This window comes from Setaria viridis, chromosome 8 (genome assembly GCF_005286985.2).
Source record: "Setaria viridis chromosome 8, Setaria_viridis_v4.0, whole genome shotgun sequence".
In the NCBI taxonomy this organism is placed as follows: Eukaryota; Viridiplantae; Streptophyta; class Magnoliopsida; order Poales; family Poaceae; genus Setaria; species Setaria viridis.
The window spans coordinates 10,676,764-10,687,987 of record NC_048270.2 but is presented as its reverse complement, the minus strand read 5'-3'; the positions used below and the strand labels follow the sequence as shown (position 1 = coordinate 10,687,987).

At 41.1% G+C, this 11,224-nt stretch overlaps 1 pseudogene; it reads right to left on the bottom strand.

Annotated features, from left to right (window-relative positions):
- Positions 1–782: 782 nt before the first annotated feature.
- On the bottom strand, positions 783–2,536 carry LOC117834291 (uncharacterized; annotated as a pseudogene).
- Positions 2,537–11,224: the final 8,688 nt, after the last annotated feature.

The following is an 11,224-nucleotide window of genomic DNA, read 5'->3' as shown; positions in this document are numbered from 1 at the left end:
TTGATTGTGATTTACATAATGTCTTTATTGATGAATAAATCTACCAAAAGGAAGTTCATTTGTAATAACCTTTAGTTTCCTAAAGGAACTTATTTTTTATAAAGTATGTGTATTAGTGCCCAAATGTTTTATTTTTCTACGAGATCATTTACTTTATAACATTGAAGTTAGCACATCTCATTTATTCATGGCACTATTTCCTTAGAATGCAAGTAATAAACATGCTATCACAACTTTGATTCTATTGCGAAAGCTCATCTACATGGTCTCTAAAAATACGTAAAAGAATGTGATGTGCTAAAGATCACAGAAAGCTCAGGAAATATCATGGGAAATATAAAAAAGAGCATGAAAAAAACCCAGGACCATTTAAACAAATTTTTTTATATCATCTTTGAAGAAAAACAATATAGTAGAAATCCTTTAAAAGGATGTACCATAAGAGCTGATAAAGATCGAAACGTACACATTTCAACAAAAGTAAATTTTAAGATAGTTTTCTCTGCACATATTGTTTTAGAAAATATTTTTTCAGTGATTAGGAGTTTACGACTTTCTTTCATTGTTTGGGGTGTGCGTGTGCGTGTGTGTGTGAGAGAGAATTACGAGAAATTGAACTTTCTAGAAGCACCATCGTGGAATAACAGCATAAGAAATGAAAAGCAAAAAGTTAGTGGCAAAGTGAAGAGCACTGTTCAATTTAGTAGCATATAAATAAAGTAAACGCCCTGAAATTATGAATATTCTGCTGGTTTGTAAGTTCACATATTATGCACCCCACATGCACAAAATCTGTTGATCATAACATCATTTACAAAAGTTAAATACAGAAGGGAAGTGTTCTTGAACAAAAGTAGTATTCCTAAAGCAACTGAACCAACACACAGCACATACATGGGTGTTTCAATGTACAATAAAAAAAATCAAAAGGAAGAATTCATGGCTTATTGGAATAAAAAGGGATAAAGTGCCCAACAAACACAGTTCTGAGCAGACACATCATATAAGCATACCAATGGAGAATTTACCATCTAGTTGTCCTAGATACGAATCTCTGGAACGTGCTGCATCTTCTGGTGCATCCCACTCGTTTGCCACAGAGTTTTAAACTCATCGTGCAGGTACAGCAGCCAAAGCCTCTTCAGAGAAAGAAGCAACTCGATGCCTTGAGGAACCTTATCCAGCTGTGTTAGGGACACAAGGTAAAGACCTTCAATACGTGGAAGAGCACCATCTCCGATTTCCATCTGCTTGACATCCGGCATTCGCTTCAAGACGAGCGTCTTCAGGTGAGGAAAACACCCAGCAGAAAGAACCAAAGTGCTTGCACTATTCACCCTATTAAGACTTAAATAGGTGAGATTTGGCACGTGTGGAGCGAGCACACCCAGTGGATCTTCTCCAAACTGACACCAGCTTAACGCTAAATATTTGAGATGTTCCCCATGATTATTGCGAAATATCGGATACTTCAGTGTCCCAGAAGCCCACTGGCCCCTTACAATTAACCTGTGGAGCTTTGTGGAAATCGGATCAAGGGCTTGGAGGCAAAGTGTCTCATTCACATCTCTTGCAGAGATAAGCAGGCTGGAAAGAAGTGGCATCGTCGATAGGGTCGCAAAAAGGTTTGCACAATCAGAAGGACTTACATTGTCTATCCATATGCTTCTGAGCTGCATCAGTTTCTTCAGCTGCTCAGCCAAGTCTTTGTTCACTTGCACCATCTCTAGAGTCTGCAGTTCTTCCAGGTTCGACAGCCCTTTAGGTGATTCGACTCCGATAAAATATCTGAAATCTGACTGCTTTTCGTCAGCGAACCTGTCAGCCAAAAGGTTGCTTCAACTTCTTAACCTTAACAATACCTCGTAGTAGCTTCTCTATTTGGGTTTGCTTGATGTCCAGAGTGTGGAGATTGAAGAGCTTCTCAATGGACTCTGGTAGTGACTTGACATTGGTGCGCCTTAACCCAATGTACCGTAGATTAAAGAGATTCCCTATAAATGTGGGCACCTCCGTGATATTAGAATCTTGCAGCTCTAGAACAGTCAAGTGCTTTGATTCAGACAAAATTGAGGATAACAAATCAGGGGTGGACGAAATCATTCCATGAGCCACAAGGCTTCTAAGACGTGGAAATTTAACCTTAAGTGAAGTATTAACTTTCCACCTACATAATGACAATCGGCGAACGTGTGGGTCCACCTGTATTATAGCAACATAATCATTTGCAGAACCAAACTTTTCTTCTTTGGCAACGGAGAGATTTTCCCAACCCACCCATACCCGAAACTGTTATCACGGTGCTATCCAGCTCATCCGAGTACAGCCATCCAGACAGCAATTTTCTATTTTTTTCAATTCCTACTAGATCTTCATCTTTGACAAAATCTGGGAAACCATCTTGGGACCGCTGCCTTTCAATCATGGCAAGTTTGTCAGGAACAAGCTGGGAATGCTGAAACCACTGATCCTTCATCAGTTAACTTGTTGAATGTCCTGTTCTACCATAGCTACTTCATCAGCAATGTTTTTTTTGGACGTACGGCAAAAGCTTTTCCAAGTTTTTATTAGAAGAGGTAAAAACCAAATAAGATAGAAAAACAAAAAAAAACTCTATGTACATGGCTCTCACTGCACCAACTAAACAGAACTCCCAAGAGGGAAAGGAGAAAAGAACAACAACTGCCAGATCCACTCCAATGAGAGAAAGACCCCACTTCGAAAGACAAAATTGTTGCTAAGTTGGCTCCTCCACGGGGCTTCGTGCGTTTTATTGGCCAACTGGAACTGTTGGATGCCTTCTTTGATAGAGAACACGACGTCATCCACCACCGGTTTGGTTTCATGATTAAAAACTCGTCTGTTGCGCTCTTTCCAAATGTTCCACCAGAAATATATGATGAGGCCGTCAAAGAAATTTTTGTTCCGTTTGTCGATCATGCTTCTGCATTTCTTCCACCACTTGTGGATCGAAGGCGATGTGTTGCTTGGGGGTAAGTGGTTAAGAGAAAACCATCCCTGCAGCTGATCCCAGACTGCCGTTGTGTAAGGGCAGTTCTTGCACAGGTGTGTGGGTGTCTCCAAGTTCGAGTTGCATAGCTTGCACTAAGGGTCATTAGGCCATCCCCACTTTTCCAAGTTGCCTGCCGTTAAGATTTTCCTATGCGGGAGAAGCCAGGCAAAGATCCGGCATTTTGGTTCAGTTCTAGCTTTCCAAATTGGGGTGATACTCAACTTCTTCAGTTGGCCTTGGAATTGTATGCGGTATGCACTCTTTGTCTTATACTCCCCGTCCTTCATCCATCTCCATGATATTTTATCTTTGGCATTAGGGTCACGCTGTAGCATATTTATTTTCTCAAACAGCTGCACATACTCTCTAATTTCCTCCCCCATCACGAGTGGGTAAACCTGCGCAATCCAGTAGTTATCTTGTAGGGCCCGTTGTACAGAGAAGTTTTTCCTTTTAGATCATTGGAACAAGAGTGGTGCCAAATGTCGAATGCCAGAAGTTTGCTTTCTTTCCATTGCCCGCCATTACTACTGTTGACGCATAGAAGAGGCCTTTGTCATTCTTATTGCACGGGATATCAAGCCCTACCCAAGGTCTCTTGCTATACTTCCAATGGAACCAGCACCATCGCATTCTTAGAGCCCTCGCAAGTCTCTCGAGGTAGAGGATCCCAAGCCCTCCCATGTCCTTAGGCGTGTACACTGTTGGCCATTTAATCAAGCAGTGTCCTCCGTTGACCTTTGCTGGTTCCTCTCCTTTGCAAAGGAAACGCAGGTGATCAATCTTTTTGATTAGCCATTTTTGAGCAAGGAAAGCTGTGAGGTGATATATTGGTTATGATGTTAACACACTCTTCACCAGTGTTTCTCTCCCAACCGATGATAAACTTTTACCTTTCCATCCAGGGAGCCTTCCACCGATCTTGTCAATTAATGGTTGGACGTCCACCCTTCTGAGTTTGCGCGTGTGAAGAGGCAAACCCAAATATTTTCCAGGGAAGGATGAAATTTTTTTCCCAGGAAGTCCTCTAGAGCTTCTGAAATGGTTTCGTTGGTACACCGGATAGGGAATATTTCCATTTTAGTCATATTTATCTTGAGTCCTGAACATTCTCCAAAGATATGTAACAATTGTCCAATACGTTCTGTCCAGGTTTGCGAAAATATCTGCGTCGTCTACATAAAGGGAGCACCGTAGCTTTGCCACTCTGGGGAGGATTGGTCTTATGATGTTGTTGCTAGCTGCCAATTCCACCAGTTTTATGGAGTGGTTCAATGGTGAGGATGAACAACATGGGTGATAGTGGATCTCCTTGACGGAGGCCTCTAGCATGCTTGAATTTTTTCCCGGGTCTCCCATTAAGTAGCACCTTGGATGATGAGGTGGCTAATAGCATTGTGATCCAATCTCTCCATTTTTGGCCAAAACCTAGGGCCTGTAATGCTTCGATGAGAAATACCCAACTAAGCGAGTCAAAAGCTTTTGAGATATCGAGTTTTACAAAGATTACGTGCCGGTCTCCTTGATTTATGCAAGGCCTTGATCACACTCTGTACATAGACGAAGTTGTCATGAATGCATATTTTTTTTATGAAGGCGTTCTGACATCCGGAAACTAGTTCATTCAATCTCGGAGGCAACCTATCTCCTAGCACCTTTGTTATGATCTTGGCTAGACTGTTAATGAGACTTATAGGCTGGAAATCTGCAACCATGGTCGCTCCTTCTTTCTTTGGCAGCAAAATGATATTGGCCTTGTTAATCAACTCCATACGCCTAGTCCTAAGAGAGTGGAAGGTATGGAGAGCTTGAATCAAATCCTCTCCGATCACGTCCCAACACTTCTTATAGAATAGACCAATAAATTCATCCGGGCCAGGTGATTTTCTGCTGGTAAGTGCATGATGACCTTTTTTATTTCTTCCGCCTCAAATGGTGCTTCCAGGTCGGTCAGGTCATGTGGTTGATATCCGAGATTTGTCCAGTTTAGGCTGAGGGATCTCTCTTGTGTTTTTCCCAACAGATTTACGAAGTGATTGTATATTGTTTCTTCTTTTTGCTGGTGGTTGTTGGTCATTGTTCCATTTACGGTGGTTAAGGACGGGATGTGTAGCTTTCTTCTTCTGTTGTTAGCATGCAGCATAAACAGGCGTGTGCATGCGTCTCCTTTACGTATCCATGTGAGCCGGGAGTGTTGTCTTGCACAGGCTCTCTGAACCGCAGCTAAGCCCACCGATTTCGCTTTTAGATATCATCGAAATTCTAATTCCTCTGTTGTAAGAGCTCTTTGTTCTTTAGTTGCATCCAAGAAAGGTAGCACCTCGTTGGCTACTGCCAATCGAAGGGCTAGATTGCCCAGGTTCTATCTCTTCCACAATTTAAGCGCCTTTGTTGTGTGAATGAGTTTGACATGCATATGTAGTATGGCATCTTGAGTATGCACTGGCTGGCTCCATACTTCTTGTATAGTCTCTAAGAAACCTGGCATGTTCACCCAATAAGATTCAAAGCGAAAGCCCTCATAGTTTTGTCTCTCTACGTCGCCTATCAAAAATAATGGGAAGTGATATGAGCCCATGGTTAGCAAGGCTTGCAAGTCAAGATTTGGGAAGAGAAGATGCCATTCTGCTGTACCGAAGAACCAGTCTATCCTTGTGAACATTGGGTGATCTTGTTCGTTGCTCCAGGTGAAATGCCATCCATGGAGGTTGATTTCATTAGTTGGTTCTCGTCAATTTCCTGCTTGAAATGGTTCATCAAGTTTCTATTGAGCCTATTGTTACTTTTGTCCTCTGCCTTATATATAAGGTTAAAATCACCAACTATGACCCATTCCGTGAGTACTTGTCCTTGTAGGCTCTTCAGTTCCTCTAGAAAAAGTAGCTTGTCGTGGTCATCCTGAGGGCCATAGACGCATGTGAGTGTCCAATATTTGTTGTCTGCTTTCATAGTGATTGTTGTGGATACTGTGTGATCGGTGGTGTGGATGTTGTGCACATCGAAATGGTTCACTATTGCCGCTATCAGAATGCCTCCTCTTGTGCCAATGGTTGCTAACACAACAAAGTTCTTTGCAAAATTATTTCCCAAGGTCTCTACCACGAGTTTAGATGTCCAGTGTGCTATTTTAGTCTCTTGCAGACATACTATCGTTGCTTCGGATGAACGAACCATGCTTCATACACTTGCTCTCCTAGCGGCCGCATTAAGCCCACGAACATTCTAACACAACACCTTACAATCTTTTTGCGACATGGATCAGAGGTACACAACTAAAACTAGACTCATGGTAAGCATCAACCTACGGAATGTCACTGAAAACTTTGACATAATGGGTACCCTTGATGAAGTACTTCATCAGGAACCCTTCTTCCTCTATCTGAAGAATATGATATGAGTATTTGTCTATGACATCTTCAACATGGTAAGCCACCTTTCGGACCTCCCCAATCCAACTCTTGACAGGCTTATCTATGAGGTAGACTGTGCCGATCTATTCTATAGTATCACTCATCAATGTCAATTTCATCCTTATTTGATCCATTTTCAGAATCATGGTTGCTACCTCTAGCTGTTGCTATCCTAGGAGACCAAGATATATACTGGGTGCGTGCAATACGGCAATGAAGTGATTGCTGAGCTATGGTGGCTTGATGGGCTGTGCGATGGATTTTAATGGGCTCTAAGCCATGGCTCCTATCTGGCTTGTGGAAGCCAGATAGGAGCCCCCAAAAAGAGAACACTACTAGAAAATTGATCTCTCATCCCTAGCCTCAGTACCGGTTGCATTTGAAGCCGGTACTAATGTTAGCATTAGTACCGGTTCCAAAGGGGCCTGGAGCGCCCTGCTAGGACCCCTTTAGTACCGGTTGGGGACAACAACCGGTACTAAAGAGTGAGCATTATACCGGTTGCAACCACCAACCGGTTGCAGCCACCATCCGGTACTAATGCTCCACGCACCCTCTAGTACCAGTTGTTGACATCAACCGGTACTAAAGGGGGAACCCTCTAGTACCGGTTGCTTCCACCAACTGGTACTAGTGTGGAACCCCCTTCTAGTACTAGTTCGAGGCACCAACCGGTACTAGAGGGCACCCCGTTAGTACCATGTGGTGACCCCAACCAGTAGTAATTTCCTTTCTATAAATACCCTCCTTCTTCCTCCAGCCCGAGCCAGATCCTCCAGCTCGAGCTTCACCCTGTCCATGGTTCCATAGGGGAAGGTTTTGCCAGATTTGTGACCATTTCTTGGGGATTTCACTCACTCAAGTGTTCTAAAGGTTAGAAACTTCATCCTCCCTTGATACATGGTTAGTACACTAAGTTTTATCCTTTAGAGCTAGAGTAATTTGTGAATATTAGAATAAGGTACAATGGGAAAAATTTTCATTTATATGAATGTGTTATTTAGGGGATTTCACTCATTCAAGTGTTCTAAACTTCATCCTCCCTTGATACATGGTTAGTATACTAAGTTTTATGCTTAAGGGCTAGGGTATTTTGTGATGTACAATGGGGAAAATTTTCATTTATATGAATGTCACACCCGGTTTTAAGGACAAAACCAAGTGCTACCTATATGTATGCCAGGATCAAGTTTCATACATATAGTGACATCATAAGTGAATAACAGCAATAGTATCACGTGAAAAGATACAGATAGAGACTTACAAAACCATCAGAGATACACAGCTTAAATACTGGAAACGAAGGCTCCAAACTTCACAGGCAATCGACTGGGGGTTGCGTACGCCTAGAACTCAGCATCATCTTCGGAATACTTCACACACCTTATTCTTCTGAGCAGCAGTAAGCAAGGGTGAGTACACTTATGGTTGGTACTCAGCAAGGCCACAAGAAATAACCAGAATAACGATTTGAGTCCATCTTCAAGTTTAATTAATCATGTGAGGGTCCAGGCCGCTCTTGACCGTGAGCACGGCTGATGGATCAGTTTTACACTCTGCAGAGGTGGCACATCTTTACCCACAAGTCGCGTAAAAGTTCGAAAGAACTTTGGACCCAACCATGCGATGCTAGCTAGGCATCATACCACACTTCCGAGGTGTGATTGCATAGGGACGCTACGAGGCCTTTACAAAGATTCGCTAGTAAGTGGTAACCCGCTAAGGTTTCAGGTCGAAGCAGAGCATAACAGTCCCCTAGTGGGTACAGTGTCTTAGCAAAGCCCACTTCCCAAGAGAGCGAGTGCTATACCCCAGCAACGCCTCCCCTCTTGCCCTTTCGGTAAGATTACCCCATACTAGAGTTTCTAATTATTTAGCCAAGACCAGAGCCATTTAGTCTTGTGGTAGCACTGTTTTCCTGGGTGGTTCTCCATGTTCCGATAACATAATCATGATATTATTAACAAAGCATAGGTAGAAGGATGGTTAGGGACACTTGCCTTTCTCCAACGGAGAGTTACTCTTACTGCTCTTCAGCTATTGCTCTCTTGAAGCTCTTACTCTTCAAAATTCCGAACAACGATCCTTCTACTCGGAGCAAACATCGGCACAAACATACAAGCAACAAACAAGTACAACTAAGAACAATACACCAAAACAAAAGGAAAGCTTTAAAAGAGCGTACTAAACGACAAGGCTCGATATAAGGTCACGCGAACGTAAGGAACACTTAAAACGGAACTATGGTTGAAAAGATAAAGCTATCGAGAATTTTAAATTACAAAAGAAAGATGAGAGCTACAAGCTTTATTTATTTTAGTTGAGAAAAATATTGTAAATATATTCCAGAGAAATACCTTTAGTTGGAATTAATCAAGTCACATTCATATTTTCATAAGAAAAGACGGTGTAAAGCTTAGTCCAATTTTATTTATAAATATTTAAGTACAATTTATGCAAATTTAACATTTAATTTAAAAATAAGATACATGTAGACATCTAAGCGTATAGCTTTACATCTCGAGTTCAACTAAGTAGATTAAATTCAAAACACATTTATATTTATATTAGCCAAATTAATATTTAATTATGAAAACTCGAGATATAACCTATACAGATTTTATTTAGAAAACAAATTGAATAAACATTAATCAAATTGAATTTAATTTATGAAACGCCGAGGTATAACTCTTAGTGGCTTTTAATTGGAGGAATTATTTAGATAGGTATTAACCAAATTAACTTTAGTTTATGAAAAACCAATATATAACCTAATTAGCTTTTATTTAGAAGAGGGTATGAAGTAGGCATTAATCAAATTAACAATCATTATGAAAAATGATATTTAACACTAACTAGATTTTATTTAGAGAAGAACTCGTTTGTTAGGCATTAATCAATTTTAATATAAATTATATTTTCAAAAACATGTGTGAAGGAAAATATTACCACTAACGTGTAATTTACATTGTTATGCATCTAACGCAACTTGAACGGATTAAAACGGAGCTAAAACGTAGAATCTATGGGTTAAACAACGTTGCAGGGGTCTAAACGTAATTAACTGTAGACTTGGAGGGTTAGCTGAGAAGATTACCAAGACTCAGAGAATAGTCACTGCGAATAGATGGATCTTCAGGGTTAGATCTGCAAAAGAGGATGGCTTGGATCAGATTGCTAGGAACTGAAAGTTACAGGGGGTTTTCTACAAGGTTTGAAAGACACAAGAAATATGAACAAAAATTAACAGATTCTCCAGGGGCTAGATCGAAAAGCAGCGCTTCATCTTCTTCCTCACGCCAGGAGCATGGCGCAGCTCCTGGCCGGCGGCCTGCCGGCGTTCCGGCGTGGGGGAGGCCCGGGCGGGTGGTGCAGCGCGATGCGCAGGGCAAGGAGGCGACGTTGCGCGTGAAGGCAATGGCACAAGCGAGCCGGAGGTGCTGGGCGAGCAGGAAGAACGGACCAGGCGTGCTGGCCCAAGTTGCGTACATAAACAGGATGGAGAGAGAGAAAGAGGGGATAGCCGGAAACGAAGCCCGATCTCGTGCATGAACGGCAAAATGGAACGATATCGACGAGACGAACAAGATGGTGTGCTCACTTTCGGCCAGAGATGAACAATGGCGGCGGAAAAGCTCGCTGGAGTTGGGGAAGACGACGGAGCCAACATCGGATTCATGCAATCCACCACACCACGGCGTAGAGCTCGAAGAGAGGAACTCCATGGTGGTGTCGGTTTTCGCCGGAAGTCCACGGTTTCGCCGGAAAAGCTCGCCGGAGTTTTACGAAGACCGAACCTTTACTTCAGATCTATGGAGTTAGGACATGCAACTCGTGAAAAGGTTTGCAGATCTGAAATCCTCGCGTCGAGACGAACGCGGTGATATATATATATAGGCCAGACTCGAAAAAAGATATTTTCGAGTTGACTTTTTATTTTCGGAATTTCTGATTTTATTTATCTGCGCGAAAACAATTCCAGAAATAGCCGGACTCGTTTTCTAAAGCGAGAAAAATATCTAGAAAATTCCGAAAAATCTGAGATAAATCTCAGAGATGGATTGGGATGCAAGGAATCCAAATAAAATACTTGAAGCTCGTGAAAAGGATTCTAGAGCCTTCTAAAAATTGGATTTAGCTCTAGGAAAAGGAAAATAAATTCCAGAAAAAGATGGAAAATCCTCACAAGGGTCTGGGCAACGTCTAAACGCATTTTTCAAACTTTTACACTCAAGAAACACTAAGATGCAGTGACATGAATGCACAGACATAGAACAACATTATTTAATTTAGAAAAGCAAACAATTAGTTTCCTATACTAAATTTCCTGTAAAGAAAAATAAAGGTGGGAAAATTTTAAAATTATGAGAAAATTATTGTTTATTTATTCTTTTTATTCACATCCTGAAATTCGGAAATTTCAGGGTGTGACAATGAATGTGTTATTTAGGGGATTTCACTTATTCAAGTGTTCTAAACTTCATCCTCCCTTGATACATGTTTAGTATACTAAGTTTTATGCTTAAGAGCTAGAGTATTTTGTGATTTTTAGAATAAGGTACAACGGAAAAAAATTTCATTTATATGAATGTGTCATTTAGAGCTTATATTTGTGATTTGTAGAATAAGCTACAAAATTTTGGATGCCATGATTCGTACTAGTCAAATAAATTGATATGAGGTTAGAGGAATAATTTTATAGTTTAGTACTTTTCAAATAGAGGTACGTAATTAGTCATTTTTAGAATAAGCTACAATGGAGAAATTTTTCATTTATATGTTATGTTTGAGGTAAGTAAAT